This window comes from Nicotiana sylvestris, chromosome 11, assembly GCF_000393655.2.
Source record: "Nicotiana sylvestris chromosome 11, ASM39365v2, whole genome shotgun sequence".
NCBI classification, from domain to species: domain Eukaryota; kingdom Viridiplantae; phylum Streptophyta; class Magnoliopsida; order Solanales; family Solanaceae; genus Nicotiana; species Nicotiana sylvestris.
In genome coordinates, this window is record NC_091067.1 from 138,148,783 (window position 1) to 138,167,948 (window position 19,166).

Consider the following 19,166-nt stretch of genomic DNA (forward strand, 5'->3'; position numbering starts at 1 on the left):
TTCACAATTTTGTAATTTTCTGTCTATATTCAAATTATAAATATCCACATATTATTTCTATTTCCTGTTTGTATTTTTTTCTACATGATATTTTAATTGATTTTTCCTATTTAATCTACCTTTAATAAAAGTAATGTCATATTTAAAGCTAAGATTTGATTTTTACTTCATTCAAAGTATAAACAAAAATGTCATATTGATTTTTTGGTGTGTGTGTTTTGTTAACATAGGCAAAAGATCTAGAGCAATTAGTATCAAAATCGCATGCTTGACCCAAAAAAAAATTGAAAAATTAAAAAGTTAAAATATTCACTAATTGATTACATTTTCTTTAACTTAGTTTTGAAATTAGTAATTATTACTCTAAATTTTTTGATTCTTTTCTTTTCATGTTTTATTAAAATGAGAAAAATATTGGATCAATTAGTAACAAAATCTTACTTTACATTCAACGTTAGATTATATTTGATTGGTATGATTTAGTGTTGATTGATGAATGCACCATTTATGGGTATGGAATATAGGTATTAATTCAAAAAATTTATTGATATTTCTTATTAGATTTTATCCCGATTCTTATTAGATTTTGTTCAAAATCTATTTAGATTATGTTCAAAATCTATTTAGATTTATGTTTTAAAAGTGCCAAGTGACATTTTCTCAATACACTACTTGGATTAAATACATGCTTCACTACCCTGCTTTTAATATAATATAGATATGGCTCAATACTGCTTCAATGCAATGGCCTATCATATTTAATTAACCATTAAGTTAATTAAACAAGATTACAAAGATAATTAAACCTCATCATATTTAATTTAAGGAATTTTTACCTCCTATAGCAAAGGTTGAACCTTATTTATTTTAAATAAATACCCTTTTAAGAAATTATATTACATAGCTACCTTTTGATTTTTATAGCCAAATATCTATTTACGGTCACCTCCTACTCTTAAGCCATAAAATACGCATTGTATTATTTTTCTCTCTCATTCTTTCAGATTTTTCTCCACCCTCTCTCTCTCAACTCCAGTCTTTCTCCATGAATACAACCACAATTTGTCACGACCCAAAAATCCCTCCGAAGAAGTTGTGATGGCACCTAGTCTCTAAACTAGGTAAGCCTAACATTAACTGAAATAACCTTGATATTTATTAACTTTAAATTAAATTACTCTGATCAAATTACAATTCCCAAAACCGGTGGTACTAGTCATAAGCCTTTCTAAGAATAGCTATACAAAATAAATACATCATTGTTTCGAACAAAAAGAACATATAGAAATAAGTACAATTGAAGGTGACTCCGAGGCCTGCGAACGTACTACAACAGGTTTACCTTGAGTCTCCACTGCAATGATCCGCACAGCCACTAACGATCAAATACCCGGATCTGTACACAAAAAAATATACAGAAGTGTAGTATCAGCACAACCGGCCCCATGTGTTGGTAAGTGCCTAGCCTAACCTCGGCGAAGTAGTGATGAGGCTAGGACCAGACTACCAAATAAACCTGTGCAATATAGCGTACAAAATAATAGGAAGCAGATAACAATGATGGCAACAATGATCAACCAGTGATATAAGTAGCAGGCAACAAGAATACCATAAATGCTTCTCAACAAATAATAAATACAAGTGCAATCAATTAATCGAGTCGTTCAAATATAAATCTTTCGCCTATAAATCCTTCAAGTAATAATCTCTAAGATAATATGTTTTTCAATAAATATATTTCGAATATTTTTCCTTCAAATAAGTAACTTCCAAGTAAGCATCTTTTGAATATAATTCTTTCAAGTGAAGGTCACCTTGTGACACCTCAGTTTATAATCATAAACAATATAGGTCTCAACCTACTTTCATATTTTCATGGCACCTCGTGCCCATATTTTTCTGCCTCATATTGCACAACAATATCCTCATATTACTCGATTCATAGGTTCCATAACCCAATACAATTAAGAGTGTTCAAGGAGCCTCATTCACTTAACATAAAGTAGAGTACAACTCCCAACACAAATAGGAAATCAACAAGAAAAGATGAAGTTATTTTTTTGAAATCATTTGATAAAGGAAATACCATTTTCAATTAAAGTACAATATCGAATGAATTATTACCTTTAATACGATAAATCAATAAATCAAAACATAGAAGAAATTCCTTTTTAAGTAAAGTACAACCTCAAACGGTTTAAGGAAAATTTAACTGAGAAATTAATTGAGTTAAAAATGTAACAATTGTTGAAATTTGAAGTATTGAATATATATATATATATAACAAATAGGGCGAGGTATATATATATATATATATAACAAATAGGGCGAGGTATTGTCAACACTATAGATTCCCACATAAAAGATCACAGCCGTAAAGGAATCTAAACCATTAAAACACTTGAATTGATAACCACAATTTCAACGGAGACAGAATAATCACGGAAGGAGTACAGCGGCTAGGGCCCTACTGAGATAAAATAAGATATAAAGTATGACAGATAAGATAAGCAATTCAGTGGCAAGCTAACAATAAGAATGTTAATACGAGAAAGTAAGGAATGCAATAACCGAAACAGAGGCTAAAACAATCACTACGATAAGAACCGACATCTCTCAGTATCCCGAGGATCTCTTGGTATCCTCAATCTGTACCAGGGATCTCTTGGTATCCCGAGGATCTCTGGGTATCCTCATTATATACTAGGGATCTCTTGGCATCCCGAGGATCTCTTGGTATCCTCATTACATACTAGGGATCTCTTGGTATCCCGAGGATCTCTTGGTACCCTCATTACATACTAGTGATCTCTTGGTATCCCGAGGATCTCTTGGTATCCTCAATATGAATGCTAGGGATCTCTTGGTATCTTCACTATGAATGCTAGGGATCTCTTGGTATCCCGAGGATCTCTTGGTATCCTCAATATGAATGTGCAGGGGGATCTCTCGAGAATCTAACCCGTAGTCCCAAAGTAAATACACAACACAACCAACAGAATCAACAGTTACATCACAACAGAAGGATCAGATATCACCGCAATACATATAACAATAACAAATGATAATAATACAAGGTAAGACGAGTAAATCAACTCAGGGGCTATAAATCACGAGAAAAATAGTAGGACCAGCTCAAGGAATAACCACAGAAAAGAATACTGGCATAAATGAAATAGTTCAATAATGGGGAAACTAACACATAACAATAGTCCTACTATATATAAGTCAATAATAAGGAAAGCAACACGAATCAAGTAGCTATGAAAATATAACACAACAATAGGAGAGGCGAAACTCTTTAGTTAAGTCAAATAAGAGTCACATTAATCAAAGTATAAGACTCACGTGCATGCTTGACTCCAACGTATAGATACTACCATGCCTGTACGTCATACTCGACAAATAACACATAACAATTATGACACAATTCCTAATCCCTCAAGCTAAGGTTAGACCAAACACTTACCTCGCTTTGCAACCAAATTCAAGATTCCAATAAACCTTTGCCTTGAAAATCGTGTTTAAAGGCTTCAAATCTAGTCACAAATAATTTAATATACTCAATACAAATAGTAGAAATTAATTCCATATGAATTTACTAATTTTTCGAATTAAAATCTGAAATTTAACTCAAAAATTGCCCGTGGGGCCCACTTCTCGGAATCATACGAAACTCACAAAATGTGATAACCCATTCCGATACGAGTTCAGCCATACAAAAATTATCGAATTCCGACATCGGATTGGCTTTCAAATCTTATATTTTCGTCTTTGGAAGATTTGGAAAAAAATCTGATTTTTCTTCCATAAATTCATAGATTCATGATGTAAATGAGTGTAGAATCATTATCTATAAAGGATTTATGATAAATAACACTTACCTCATTCAAATTTGTGAAAACCCTTCTGAAAATCGCCCAAACCAAGCTCCCCCAACTCTATTTTTGTCAAAAAATGGCCAAAACCCCTGTTTTATAACATTTTACGATTCGGGCGCCACAGGTGGCGCCGGACGCTTCCTGTGGCGCCGGTTCCAGTAGCCAAAAATAATCCCGGCGCCATGGATGGCGCCCCGCGCTACCCTGGGCGCTGGCGATGGGAAATTATTTTTCCCCGACACGAAAATGGGCATAACTCTCTCATACGATGTCCGAATTGGACGATTCTTTTTGCTATGGCTCCAAAATTTCGATACGCATCTAATGCTTCAATCAAAACTGAATTTGGAGCTCATTTTCTTAATATGATACCACTTATTCTTGAAGAAACGACATCGAAACATTCTTGAAATGCCCAAGTTAAACTCCATCAACCATCCAAAATCCACTTGAGGCCCTCGGGAATTCAACAAATATATTAACAAGTCTTAAAACATCATATGGACTTACCTAGGGTTTCAAATCATTCCAAGCAAATATTGAAACGTCAATTCACACCTCGATTCGGACTTATGAGTTTCAAACTTTTCAATTTACAAAACTTGTGCCAAAACATATCAAATGAATCTGGAATGACTTCAAATTTGGCACACAAGTAATAAATGACATAATGGAGCTATTTTAATTTTCAGAATCGGATTCCGACCCCGATATCAAAAAGTCAACTCTCGGTCAAACTTTCCAAAAATCATCTATTTCCCAACTTTTGCCAAAATGCGCCGTATTATCATACGGACTTCCAAATCCAAATCCGAATATGCGCATAAGTCCAAAATCATCATACGAAGCTATTGGAATCATCAAAATTCCATTCCAAAGTCATTTACATAAAAGTCAACTCTCTGGTCAACTGTTTTCTTTTAAGCTTCTTAAATTAGAATTTTTCTTCCAATTGATCCCAAATTATCTGAAAACCAAACTTGATTACACACGCGAGTTATAATACATGTTACGAAGCTTTTCAAGGTCTTAAGCCGTTGAATGGGACGCTAATTCTTAAAACGACTAGTCAGGTCATTACACAATTCTCCCAAATACAAATCGAAACGGGAATGAGAGAGAAAAATTGACGAAAGCATTGTAATGCTAGAAAGTTGTTTGCTGCTCGGATCGAAACATGAGGGTTCTAGGGTTCTGCGTCTTCCTTTTCTCTTCAGATTATATTACCAATCTGGAATTTAGAAACAAAACTCTATATAAATCTCTGTCTTCCTCTTTTCTTCGTCGTTCTAGGGTTCTGCCCAATCTGGGGTTTTCCATCCCAATCCACAAGCGCCATTCAAATTCATTTGTAAAGAATAGGTTTTTTAAAGCGCACGTGAGGGTATTATGGTGACAGGAACAATGGCGTTTCGAGTCAGAATCGCGGCCCTCTCAACGAGACGACATTAGGGTTGTTCTTAAACAAAGACGACGGAGTTTGGGGCTGAGCAACTTGAATTTTCTGTTAATATATTTCAATGTATCTCGCTGTATTTCCATGTGTTTTATTGTATTCATTGTCTTTTTTTTATTGTATTTCAATGTATCTCACCATATTTCATGTATTTTATTGTATTCACTGTCTCGCTGTATTCCATGAATGTATTCATATATTTTTTTAATTAAAATAATTTATGTATTCAGATGTATATATATATATATATATATATATATATATTCAAATTGCTCTGTTTTTGTTGTATTTATCGACTGGAAAAAATATTCAGCATATTTTCTCTATATTTTTGGGGTGTTTTTCGGTTGAGAATCTTTTTTGTAACTGAAAATACAAATTTTGTTTGTTATAATTGAGTTTGTTGAGTTATATTAGGAGTCTATTATGTTAATTGATTCACTTTCTGTTTAAAAATAGCTGTAATCCCCTATTTTACGTCGGGAATACAGTCGAATACAAAAATCTGTCTAGCTGTAATCCCCTATTTCACGTATAAAAATGCTACTGTATTCATGAATACAATAGCTTAAATACATTGAATACACTCTAAAAAACCTGAAAAAATAGCTATAGGAAGTAATATAGTAAATGATAGGTATAACTAGCTAATAACCACTAAAACATAGTGGTTTATGAAAGTTTCTCTTAATTTAACAAGTCCTTAACGGGAGATTAGTTATAACTTGGGCCATCTGCTCTTTCTTAAGGGAGAAATTCAAAAATTGGTAGATTTACAAGTGGTCATTCAAAAATAGCCACAGTTTTAAAAGTAATCGAAATTTAGTCACTTTTCATGTAAAGATAAATCTGAACGAAAACACTGTTCAAAATCCGGAAAAATACTCCAGCATAATATAGTGGAGTTCCAGTATAATATACCGGTCCAACATAACATACTGGAGTTTGGAGCACCAGTGCTCCAGTCTCCAGTATATTATATTGGAGCCAGCAAAGTATACCGGTCCAGCATAATATGCTGGAAGTTCATACACAGGTGCACCAAACTCCAGTATATTATGCTGGACCGGTCTTTGTTGCAACAAAATAGTGGGAGATTAGTTATAACTTGGGCCATCTACTCTTTCTTAAGGGAGAAATTAAAAAATTGCCAGATTTACAAGTGGTCATTCAAAAATAGCCACAGTTTCAAAAGTAATAGAAATTTAGTCACTTTTCATGTAAAGATAAATCTGAACGAAAATACTGTCCAAAATCCGGAAAAATACTCCAGCATAATATAGTGGAATTCCAGTATAATATACCGGTCCAGCATAACATACTGGAGTTTGGAGCACCGGTGCTCCAGTCTCCAGTATATTATATTGGAGCCAGCAAAGTATACTGGTCCAACATAATATGCTGGAAGTTCATACACAGGTGCACCGAACTCCAGTATATTATGCTGGACCGGTCTTTGTTGCAGCAAAATAGTGGCTAATTTTTAATGACTTGGTAAGCGCTGACTATTTTTGAAGACCAGTCCGAAAACTAGCTAGACCGTGCTATTTTAACCTTTCTTAAATAATGAATCAAGCCCAATTATTTTTCTTTGGGTATTTCTGTTTTCCTGTTTTGATATCTAGCTTTTATTTCTTTGAGAAAATTATTTGTGTTATAAATATATTATATTATGGATGTTCATTTAGTACTCCATTGTAAATAAGCTTCCTGAAGAAGCTTATCATTTTGGTACTCCGTTATGGATAAATATTACCCCCGACAGAAGATTATCTATATCTGGTACAGTAGAAGCTTACAAGCAACTTACAAGAAGCTTACACAACAGCTTACAAACAACTTACAAGCAGCTTACACAGCAGCTTGTAGTAGCAGCATAGCTTCCTTTCTTCTATAAATAGAGGAGATTTCAGTTCATTATGCACATGAATTTGAAGTTGAATAATAAATCTTTCTCTGTATCTCTACTTGTCTTTGATTTTACTTTAAAGTTCTTTATTTTATAACACGTTATCAGAACGAGACTCTGCCATTTTGAGCACTTACTTCAAATTTAATTTCTATTTCAGTGTTTATCTTTGATGTAAGATGATGCTTTTACATCCGTGGTTTGATCTTGTTCATTCCGAGCATCATAAGGCAGATTATATCCTTGAGGTGGTGAGCTTTTCTTCTTGGCGGTAGAGATGTGGATATCACTTACGTCTGGAGTGGCCAAATTTATGTAAAGTAACTTGTGTCTTTTGCTTATATTTGCTTTAATATCTTTATCATCACTTGCTTGGTTATATGCTACGTATACAATACCTATTTTGGTATTTATTTTCTTCATCCTAATTATCTTAATAAAGGATTACAAAGTGGATAACATTGTTAGATCCACTTAAACTCCAGCAGAGTTTGCAAGAAATATATAACCACCAGAAGTGGTTATGTTTTGTATATCTCATTGTAACTAAAATTTGTTAACCACCAGAAGTGGTATATGCCTATAACCACCAAAAGTGATAATTTAAGCTTTCTATGGTTACAATTGAAGATAAGTTAGAGAAAATTTCTCTACTGTACTTGCATGCCTCGATTTGCTCCTAAAGTAGCAATTTCTTAAAAGAGGTTCTAAGCCATCACACAATTTGGTGTGATTAATTCACGTTCAAATAATTATGTTCCGTTCCCTGAAGGATGAGAACTTTTGATAAATATTAATCCATTCCTGAAGTAAATGTGACAATATTAATAAAGCTCGTAAATATGAACGCGCTTTTGATGTGAATATATTACAATTCACCTCCAGAAGAGGTAATATGATTGAAGGAATATATACTCAATATTTCGTATTTTAAATTTGCTCCTCAAGAAGTAACACAATTGAAATTATCTCCTGACGCAGGAAAATATTATGAAACTGTGTCTTTCTGTGCTTAAACAAAATAAGAAGCTATTCAAAATTATTTTTGAAGCACATTTTCATTCCCTAGAGTGAATGAAGAAATACCACAACTCACCTCCTGAAGAGGTAGAATAACAAAGGATATAAAATTTATTTTTGTGGCATAAAGATCATTGCCGCACGTACCCGTTGTACGTAAAATATCTTAAATAATTTTATTAATAATCATTCTAAGGCAAAAAGCATTCTTCTAGAATGCTTTGTACTACAACCACATTAATATGTTATGGTTAGTTATCGAGTTCCCCGAAGGAAATAACAACTCATGTATCTTTCCCTGAAGGATGTAATGATTATGTGGTTGCCGCTTTGATATAAAATATTCAGATGTTAATGACATTTCTCCCTGAAAGAGATATTTGTCACAAAGTTGGTGGTAAATATACTGAAATTCTTAATTTCTTACATTTATAAATTTAGAATTGTCTTTATAATGTTCATTTTATTATGATTTTCTCTCATGATACCGGAAGTGTCTGAGCAATATTTGATAGTACAAAATATATCAACAACTCCTGAAGAGCTAACTGTTTGTCTAGAAAACATATGACACCAATAGTGTCTGATAAATATTAAATTATGGATAATAAATGAAGGCTTTCGAAGAGTTTATATACAAATATGTCATTCATATTATATGATTATGGTCAAAACATATGTTGTAGTAAACCTGAAGTTTACTAATACAACTGACTATCATATTGAGACTACAAATGATTGGAAGATTGAAAATCTTCATGTTTCCACAATCATATGGGGTAAAATAATATGTATATGAGAAGTTACCCGCCTTATTCTTCAATTTTGTACTATATCATATATCAGAGTAAACCAGAAGTTTACTAATGCAAAAGCAATCACAATAAATCAGAAGTTTACTAATGCAAAAGTTTATGTCATAGTAAACCAGAAGTTTATTAAGAGATAACACATGCCATGATAAACTTGAAGTTTTTATTTGCAATTTTTAAATGAGCTATTTGAGATTCAGATAAGCATATACTGAAGAACTAGAAGACTCTTCAAGAATTCTCTTGTGCTACTTGTTCTCATAATAAATTGGTTATACCAGCTAAAGTTGGGACTAAGACCCCTGAATTCTGGAATATATAAAAGGTGAATATGGGCTCATTCACCTATCATGTGAACCACTTATAGATGCATATATAAGATGATTACATGTGTGTTCATTGTCAACCTTCAGTTTGACATTTGAAATTGCTTTTCTCAACTAAGAGCAAAACTTTCAGATTATGAAATCAAGACAGTTCATCTTGATAATGCTGGTTTACATCCAAGCTGGTTTAGCATTGAATACCTCCTATTAATGGCTAAACCATTGCTTATGAGAACAAAGCTTATGTGTTGGTCTAAGATTTTCTAAATTGCATATAACAACACTTGTATGCATCAGACCAACAATATATGATAAGTCCTCCCCCCCACAATTGGTTTAAGATCAGAAACCAAATATTTTTACTATCTTTTGATGTGTGGTATATGATTAATTTCTCTATCACAATGCACAAAGATATGTTTCCCAAAGAAGATTGAGAATATATGTTAGTTTTCTAATATTTGGAGGATGGAATAAACAGCTGAAAAATATGCTATATGAATCGAATTATCATTAATATGATCCTCACTTAGAAGATAATTCAAGTCAAATGCCAGAAGCATTTGCTGATCCAAAATCAAATATCATATTTTAGTTGTAAATGCTCCTATTAAAAATTTAAAGTCCCTGAAGGATAGAGTTTACTGTACGCATGAAGCGTGGTAGACCAATCTGTTCCAAAGGTAACAATCCTTGAAAAATGATAAGGAGCTAATGATCAAATGATCATAATGAGGAGGAAATGAGCTCTAGAAGAGCTCACAACATAACATTTCATGAAACTCCAGAAGAAATTCAGGTACCTGAATATAAAGAAAGTGATGAGATCTCAACAAGTTATGTCTCTTGCGAACCGATACAAAATGATCCTCGACGATATATTTGATACAATATAGTGAAAAATACTGTGAAATATTGTGAGGATCGAACCAGTAGTCCAGACGCCTGAAGATGTCATGCCATTTAAATGCGAGTCATAACCTATGTGACTCATTTGATCAAATCTCTATAAAGATCCCCGAATGATTTAAAATGCCTGAAGCATATTCAAATCTCAGGAAATGTACTCAATCAGATTACAAAGATCTTTGTACGGTTTAAAGCAATCTGGGTGTATGTGGTATTATCGCCTCAGTGAATATTTACTGAAAGAAAGTTACATATATGATATTATTTGTCTATGTATTCAGAATTTGATATACTTGCTATTTATGCTGATGACATAAATCTTGTTGGAACTCCAGAAGAGCTCCAAAAGACAATTGAATATCTTAAGAAAGATCTTGATGAGACAAATTTTTGTCTTGGTCTGCAAATTGTACATTTAGCGGACATGATCTTTATCCATCAATCTGCCTATGCAGAAAGGGTCTTAAAACGCTTTTACATGGACAAAGCGCCCATTGAGTACAAAATAGTTGTTCGATCACTTGAAGTGGATAAGGATTTGTTACGACCTCCAGAAGAGGACGAGGAACTCATTGGTCCCGAAGTACCCTATCTCAGTGCAATTGGTGCATTAATGTATCTTGCTAGTGCTACAAGGCCTGACATAGCATTTTCTGTTAATTTACTAGCAAGATATAGTTCTTCTCCTACACGGATTAAGGATCCGTTCTTACCTCCAGAAGAGAATGATGAACTTCTTGGTCCAGATATACCCAAGTCTCTGCACTGTACTATTTTTCCCTTGCTCGGGTTTTTTCCCACTGAATTTTTCCTGGTAAGGTTTTATTATCCATTTAGTACTCCACTGAAGTTTTATACAAGCAGCTGATGCCGGCAGGTTGCAAGCAACTCAATGAAATGACTTGTAGCAGCTTCTTCGTTTGATGAGATTAATTTAAATCGATCTGAAATAGTGGTGGATAATATTCTCTACAAATTCAAATTTTGAGAAGATGATATACAAGATTGGAATGCGGAGACTCGAATATTTGAAACAAGGTTTTCATCAAGGGGAGTAAAATACGCGATGCACTCGTTTTTTCTTGCTAAGGTTTTTTCCCACGGGGTTTTCCTTATAAGGTTTTTAATGAGACACCTAGCAATGCGTATTACTAAATATGTGTACTCTTTTTCCTTCACTAGGATTTTTTTCCACGGGGTTTTTCTAGTAAGGTATTAATGAGGCACATTATCTTTTAATGAACATCCAAGGGGGAGTGTTATAAATAGATATTATATTATGGATGTTCATTTAGTACTCCGTTGTAAATAAGCTTCCTGAAGAAGCTTATCATTTCGGTACTCCGTTATGGATAAATATTACCCCCGACAGAAGATTATCTATATCTGGTACTGTAGCAGCTTACAAGAAGCTTACACAGCAGCTTGCAGTAGCAGCTTACAAGCAACTTACAAATCGCTTACACAGCAGCTTGCAGTAGCAACTTACACATCAACTTTTTTTCTTCTATAGATAAAAGAGATTTCAGTTCATTATGTAAATGAATTTGAAGTTGAATAATAAATCTTTATGTCTCTCTACTTATCTTTGATTTCTTTACTTTAAAGTCTTTATTTTATAACAATTTGAACACATGAGAGAGTAGAGTTACCTTATTTCCTCAAATAAAATTCATGTAATTTCTAAAATCGATTCTTTAGATTCTACGGCGGAATCTTCTAGGTGAGATTCTCATTTTCCTTAAACTTCTTTCATAAGCTGTAAAGACTCTTTAGTTAGTTTTTATTTCTTTTTCATTTTCAAACATCCCCCCCCCCCCCCGGCCCCTTATCTTATTTCCTGGCCATTCTCAGGTAAAATTCTTTTGCTTTTAGCTTCCATGATTATTCTTTTATTCTATGTAAACTGATTTTTTATTTTTATATACTTCTTTGCCTAATTTTTGTGGAGTTTTTTTTTTTTTTGTTGAAAGAACTTATTTTTACCAAATTCTTGATCTTTTTCTGCTCTCCCTTTTGTTGATCAATTTGGGTTTTTAGTTTTCTAGTTCTTGTAGTTTTTCAGATTTTTTTGGTGGAGTGAAGTTTTAATTTTATTGGGTTTTCAGTATTTGTTTTTGTGCAGATAGTTTTGTGGGTCTGCAGCGTATGATTGAAGAGCCATAGCACAATTGAATTAGGTTAGTGTAGATTTTGGAACTTATATTGTGGTTCATGAATTGTTTATTGTTGTAGTTCCCTGTTGGTTTGGTTAATATATGTTTGTAGAATCTTAATTATCTTTATAATAAATGCATGTAGATTGTATAGATCCCCTACTTTATTGGTTTTGTTTGCTAGAACTTTTTCATGATTTATGTCATCAAATATTTTCTTTTTTGGGGTACTTTTAGGGTTGGTTTCTTTTTGGGTGAGGGGAGGGGTGAGAGTGCGTAACCTATCGCAACCCTCCTCCTTTACCTAGGCTTGAGATTGGCAATGTGAGCAAGCACACACAGGCATAATGTAGTATGGGTCTAAGATAAGCTTAAATGGAACTACTTAGTTTGGGAGGATTCATATAGCCAAACCCAACTTGCTTGGTGTCGAGGTGTAGTAGTTGTTAAGATTTTGGTTTATTTGTCTCGTGTTTTCTTATTTTTGGATTTCAGAGTACTTCATATTGTTTCTTTCTCTTGGGTCATTTTACTATTTTGCTTTTGTTACTGTTTCTTTTCATGCTTAATACATTACCGAATTCCTTTTTGTTATTGTTGTGTTTATGCTTTCCTTGAGCTGAAGGTCTATTGGAAACAACCTCTCTACCCCCACAAGGGTAGGGATAAGGTTTGCATACATACATACTACTATCCCCAGAACCCACGATGTGGGATTACACTGGGTATGTTGTTATTGTTGTTGTTGTTTATGGAGATGGGTTGGAAGAGGGATGAGGTTGCTTGGGTGGAGTGGAAGGGCTAAACCAATAGTTAAAGCTTGCAACTTTATTAGGACAAGCTTGTTTATGGATAATTCTAACAATTTGACATCAGTTATCAGAAATATTTAGTTGAGTTGTCACGATGGATCTTTGGCAGCTCTTTGAGATTGTTTATCAACAATACTACGGCTACGGCTCAATGCCAAGCTAGATTTTTTCACATATTTTAAATGATTTGAGAATATTTGGGATATTGCTGAAGTTTAAATAGCTTGCCTATTTGGAATTTCTTTTGAATGGGAAGCAGTGGGACTAAGAGTACGGATTAAGTATAGCTTGTGTACTTGCATGTGTACGTGTGCAATATATATATATATATAGGTTTTGTTATTCCAAGCTTATAGTTTAAAATTATACAGTATGTATTTAACCCTACTTAGCATCTAATCATCTATGTGCATGTTATAAGCCATTATGTGATCATAGTCGAGATGGAATAGGTCATATTTGCAACTTCTTTTTTCATGCATTACTAGTGTAGGATAAAATAATAGTAACCATTTTCCTAAGGTACAAATAATAGCTACCATATGGTGACATGCCATTCATCAGATTTGGATCAACACACAAAATTTTACTTGGACAACAGTAAGATACGCATTTTCGGTGAAAATTTGGAAGATTTCTGTGGGCTCTATTTGCAACTGGAAATCAGACCTACTTAGTGTTAATTCAGTGAAGTTGATGAATTTTTATCTTATGAACATGAAAATGGCATCAGGAGACATGACGTGCACAGAGAATTAACAAGAAATATGTTGATTGGATTGGATAAAAAATCCTTGGTTAGAGGCAATTCAATCAAGAGGTGAGAGTCTTTCGCTGAATACTGCATAAGAATACATGTTGCTATGCTAAACTAGAATGCTCTTCATGCAGTTTAGTTATAGTTTGCTGTCTCTCTCTCTCTGGGAGTTCTGGGGTTCTCTCACTTGGACTTGTGAATTTATCCGTGTAAACCTGAAGAGATCTTGTAGACATTTTTATGATTTAGCCTAGCTGCTTATGATAATTGGAAAGTTTCAAGGATCATAAAGAGGCAACCTTTTCTCATTTGCACAATTACTGGAAGCTACTGTTATTAGTTATATTTTCATAGAAATTCTTCCTTTCCTCATCATTATTTTACTTTTGAGAAGAATGGAGACCAGATGGAGTCAAATAAATTAGGTATTTGTAGTCATTTCATAATTGCAACTTTTGATGGAAAATTTATTATAGATAGAATGGAGGCCCTTGCAATTTTATAATCGTACATGGATAATGGATTATCCTTCATTGCTGTGGAGTGTTTTTCATCATTGTTTGGGTTTGAAATACCATATATATCATTATTTAATACACGTAGAAATTTTTATTGTTGTACATGGATTGTGATTCATTGCTGTGGATCGTTTCATTCATCATTGTTTGGGCTCTTGATATATGAGATACCATGTACATTATAAATATTCAATGCATGCCGAAAGTTTGATGGGTCTTTTCATATTTTCGGTCAAACTTATAATTGTCGGGTTGGTAGAGGAAGTTCCATTTTGGGATTGTATAACATTGCTATTTGAGAGCGTGACATCACTTTCAAGGGTTGCACTGATGTTGCACCTAATCTAAAGATATTGCAGTGAGAAATGCCTACTTTGGGTTGGGATACTGGAAACCCAGAGGTATACTAGACGTAATCTACCTTGATTAAGTGGATTAGCTTTCCAGATTATGTAGCTGAGAGAGAGAGAGGATATTTATGTGAATTGTAGTTTGAAGGTGGGGCCTACCTTTTTCACTGGATTTGTTTCCTTCTTCTGCTTCTAGAACATGGAGAATGCTATTGAAGCGCATGCTTTCCATTTTCAAGACAAAGTTAAAAGAAAGTTTATATGATTTTAAGTTTTGAATAGGAAGTAATAGTTACATTTGTTCAGCAAAATGATTTCAGAGTGGTTTCTCATTGATATGCAGAATGTGATTTTCTGTTTCTCCTTCCGCCCCCCCCCCCCCCCCAAAAAAAAAAAGAAAAAAGAAAAAAAGAAAACCAAAATAAAAATAAAAGAAGCCCTTTTTCTCTTTTCCGCCGTAGCTTGTCCCCAAGTAGAGAGAAAGCGAGGTGGTTTCAGAACCTTCAGGTTTACGATTGATTTGTTGAAATGGGATGTAGTGTATTAGATATCATTCAGTAGAATGATTTCACTAAGGTTTCTTAATGATATAAAGTATGATTTCATATTGTTCTATTTCCCTTTTCTTTCTTTCTCCCTAAATTTTCTCATTTGCTGTAGATATTAGAATGATTAGTTTGTTCACAAGGAGCTGGAGTCTAATTTTGATACCATGGGGCTTAGATTTGGACCCATAACCACTAAACCATCCCTTAGCTTAAGCACATATATCAAGTGGAGGCAGGGTGATTAGTTTGTAGCCTATGCTTGGAGGAGTTCTTTGTGATGACAGAATTAAAAGCTCTTCCATCACTGATACCTGATTTTTGGCTAGGTTGTGGGACCGAATTGGGAAGAATTGAGTTTGATTATATTGGAGGAAATTTCCTATATTGGAGTTTAAGGTAGGAGAATGTGAGTCCTGTGCAGGTACTTTGGTGGATAAGTGTGTGTCAGCTTGAAGGTTCTTGGTCAACTGTTTAAAGGACAAAGTAGGTTAGCGCGCACCATTATTTCTTATTCTCATTGATACTAAGAGATTTTAGTCCTGTGTTGTTGCGTTCCGTGAAACGCTTTTTATCTCTCTCTCTCTCTCTTGGTTACTCATTTAGGGTATATTGGCATCTGCGTTTTTAGTGGAAGTCGATACTTTCTTTCATATTCAATGTGTTTCAAGTGCTCGTATTAATTAAGAGCAGCTGAGACTCTGTAGTTTTGACCTCTTGTAAGCAGTGAAGCGCTTTCTCCAATGTAACTTCATAGTCGCAATCATGTGACGTCCATTTGAACTTGACATGTTTCGGGAGAGTAGCTCTATAGATCTTGCATGAAGGTTTCTGCCAAGGGAATACCTTCATTGGATCGAGGTTTGATAGGATTAGGATGTTGTTTTAAACATTTTTGAGAAGCTTTTATAGTAGAAAAGAATTGCTTGAATCCATGAATCCATGAATCCGGCCATCTTAGTTTAAAACCGTCATTGAACAAGGTCATTCTCTTCCATTGCAGGTGCCATGTATAATTAGGAACATAATGTATCATGTCTTTGTTCATCTGAACTGCATAATTCTTCTTGGTTTCCATTTAGGATATCTTTTTTTTTGAGTATCTGTTTAGTATTTTATCTAATTTGTATATATCATTATTTTCCATTTGGTAAGCTTATTATATTTAGCCTTTTAAAATATATGCTCTTGCTTTAATGAGTGGATGACACCTGAATAGTTAGTAATTTAAGGCCTTGATTCATTTCAAGCTAAAGGATTCAATCTCTCCTTTTTCAGGTTATTGATTCCTCCTCGTGCAGCTTTGACCATCTTAGGTGGTTTGTGCTACTCTTCATTGAAGCAAACATGAATCAACCACATCAATATGGTGAAGATCAAGTAAGCTGCAAATTTCCTGTTAGTAATTGTATCACTGTTTCTTAAACTATGCCTTAATTCTAAGTTATGCTCGACAGGATGAACCCACTGTGATAGGTTTCGAAGTTCCAAGATCACCCGATGCAAGTTACAACAACGTGTATCCTGGGAATGAAGATGAAGGGCGGGAACCGCCAATGCTCCCGTCACATCTGCACCATACCTTGTTAAACCACCAAGCGACTAGAGATCAATCTGCATCCCTCCCCTTGCCACAAAATGTGGTTTTAAACCATCTCTATATCGAGAACAGAGAAGCCCCAAGATCAGTTGTGGCACTAGGGGTAACACATCGTTTTCGTTCAAAATATGTTACAGTTGTGCTTTACAAACCAGTTCAAAGGAGAGGAGGTAGTAACAACGCCTAAAGCACGTGATGGAAGCACCATCTTTGTTTGTTTTGATGGAAACAATAGAGGTAAATACACAGCAATTGAGCAGCGGGAGAACATTTACTTCTACACAGCTGCCTGTAAAAGTAGGAAAAATTTAGGATCTTGATCATCCTTGGACTTGAATAGTTGAAATTAGATTTTGGTTGGTTTCAAAAAATTTGCTTGTACTATGGAAAAAATTAGTCATGTTCTTGGGGTGAGCTTGGGGTAAGCAGAGTTTTATGGTTGTGCATTGCACTGTAGCACCAGATTGATGAAAATTGAAACAGTGAAGTTTCTGATGATTATATATTCAATATGTATGATGCACTTTACAATTATGTACTCTTCGCCTATTCTACAAAACTATTTGAGCTATCATATATGAAGAAAAAAGATGTTGATAATGGCTCAATAGACAAGTAGCTGCTGATTTTCCCATTGGGGTTGTAAAGATGTTAATCTGCAACATGAATTGATTGAGAGTAGCAATGCTTTGTTAACTTCTCCAGCAGCTGCTCCTTTCTTGATTAACAAAATGATGTGATCCATGAAAAGTGAATCACATGGCAATGTAATAGGCCCACAACTAGGCAGCCCAAATTCTTCTTCAAACATTTGCAAAAGTTGCCTAATGGCCTCATTTTCCAGATAAGATAATGGTATCGCAAAGCGCATTTGATCAGCTGTGTACACTACAAAATGGCCTTTCTCAACTATAGATGATGATGTTGTACTGCAGTTGTCTGCATCATTGCCATTTTTTGGAAGTGAAATCCTCTTCCTCTGCATGCGCACAAACTTGTGCCATTTCATGGCCATCTTGATGAGTTTCTTAGCGCTTAGCATTGTTTGACAGTAAACTAAATAAAACTGAAAACTTTGAAGGAAATTGATACTGCTTGTCTTGGATGATGAGAAGTTTCATAAAAGAGGATTATTTATACTAGAGGCCTTAGATAGGCTTTGAGTTGCAGCTGAAGCTTTTGCAACTATTCACCAAAGGCAAAACCATGTGGTGATGCCTGTTGGTAATGTTTGATATGGGGTCATTTAGATTGTGGATAAAGCTAGTTTGAATCATAAATGATATGTTTCTCCCTGTCTTCTCTTTGGTAGAAAGAAGACATTATTAGTCAAAATTCAATCCTTTTGGACAAGTTAGGAGAGCTAATACCCAAGGTTATGAGAAAAGGTAGGGCCTTTTGACAACATTACCAAATGCTTGTCAGTCAGTATGAAGGCAATCCATGTGTGCTACATATGGTATTTTTGTTCTAGTTGGGGTTACCAAATCCTTTCCCAATCTTTTACCAGTAAATATCAGGATGTCTTATGACATTACTTGTTATAAATACACATCCAATTTTTCAAAAATTTTCTTTTCTTTTCACTCTTCTAGACAAATAAAATAATCTTATAGTTCCAGGGTCTGTTGTCAAAGGGTTGCAGCCATTTTCATTTGATCAAATTTGTTCCACTAAAATTGACTAAAAGAATTAAACTTTGTCTATAGTCATGGTTCCTCCTTCAGTTTTGTTTGCAAATATAATATGTGCTACAATGTTCAGACCAATGTGCCTGATATTTTATGTGACCTTACTCCTGGTTTTATTGGCTGCAGCAACTAGAATTATTTACAGCTCTCATCCCCTCCCTTATGTGGTTGTACATTGAACTGCCTCATTATACAAAGTTCCTAAGTCGACCAATGTATATAATACATAAGAACAATAACAACAACAATAACAAACTCAGTGGAGTCCCACAAGTGGGGTCTGGGGAGGATAATGTATACGCATGCCTTACTCCTACCCTTGGGAGGTAGAGATGTTGTTTCTGATAGACCCTTGACTCAACAAGATGAAAAGCAACACTAGAAACAAGCAATATCAACCACAAAGGCCAGAAAGATAATAACA

At 34.3% G+C, this 19,166-nt stretch overlaps 1 long non-coding RNA gene across 4 annotated transcripts; it reads left to right on the plus strand.

Annotated features, from left to right (window-relative positions):
- Positions 1 to 12,019: 12,019 nt before the first annotated feature.
- Positions 12,020 to 17,659, plus strand: LOC104215136 (uncharacterized). 4 transcript variants are annotated; one of them, XR_011403806.1, is made up of 4 exons: positions 12,020 to 12,036; positions 12,422 to 12,493; positions 16,730 to 16,831; positions 16,909 to 17,659. It is a non-coding gene; the product is annotated as an uncharacterized lncRNA (long non-coding RNA). The 4 variants fall into 4 exon arrangements; XR_011403805.1 differs by lacking the exon at positions 12,020 to 12,036 and adding an exon at positions 12,088 to 12,167; XR_708101.2 differs by lacking the exon at positions 12,020 to 12,036 and adding an exon at positions 14,015 to 14,101 and having other exon boundaries at positions 12,246 to 12,493.
- The last annotated feature ends 1,507 nt before the right edge of the window (positions 17,660 to 19,166 follow it).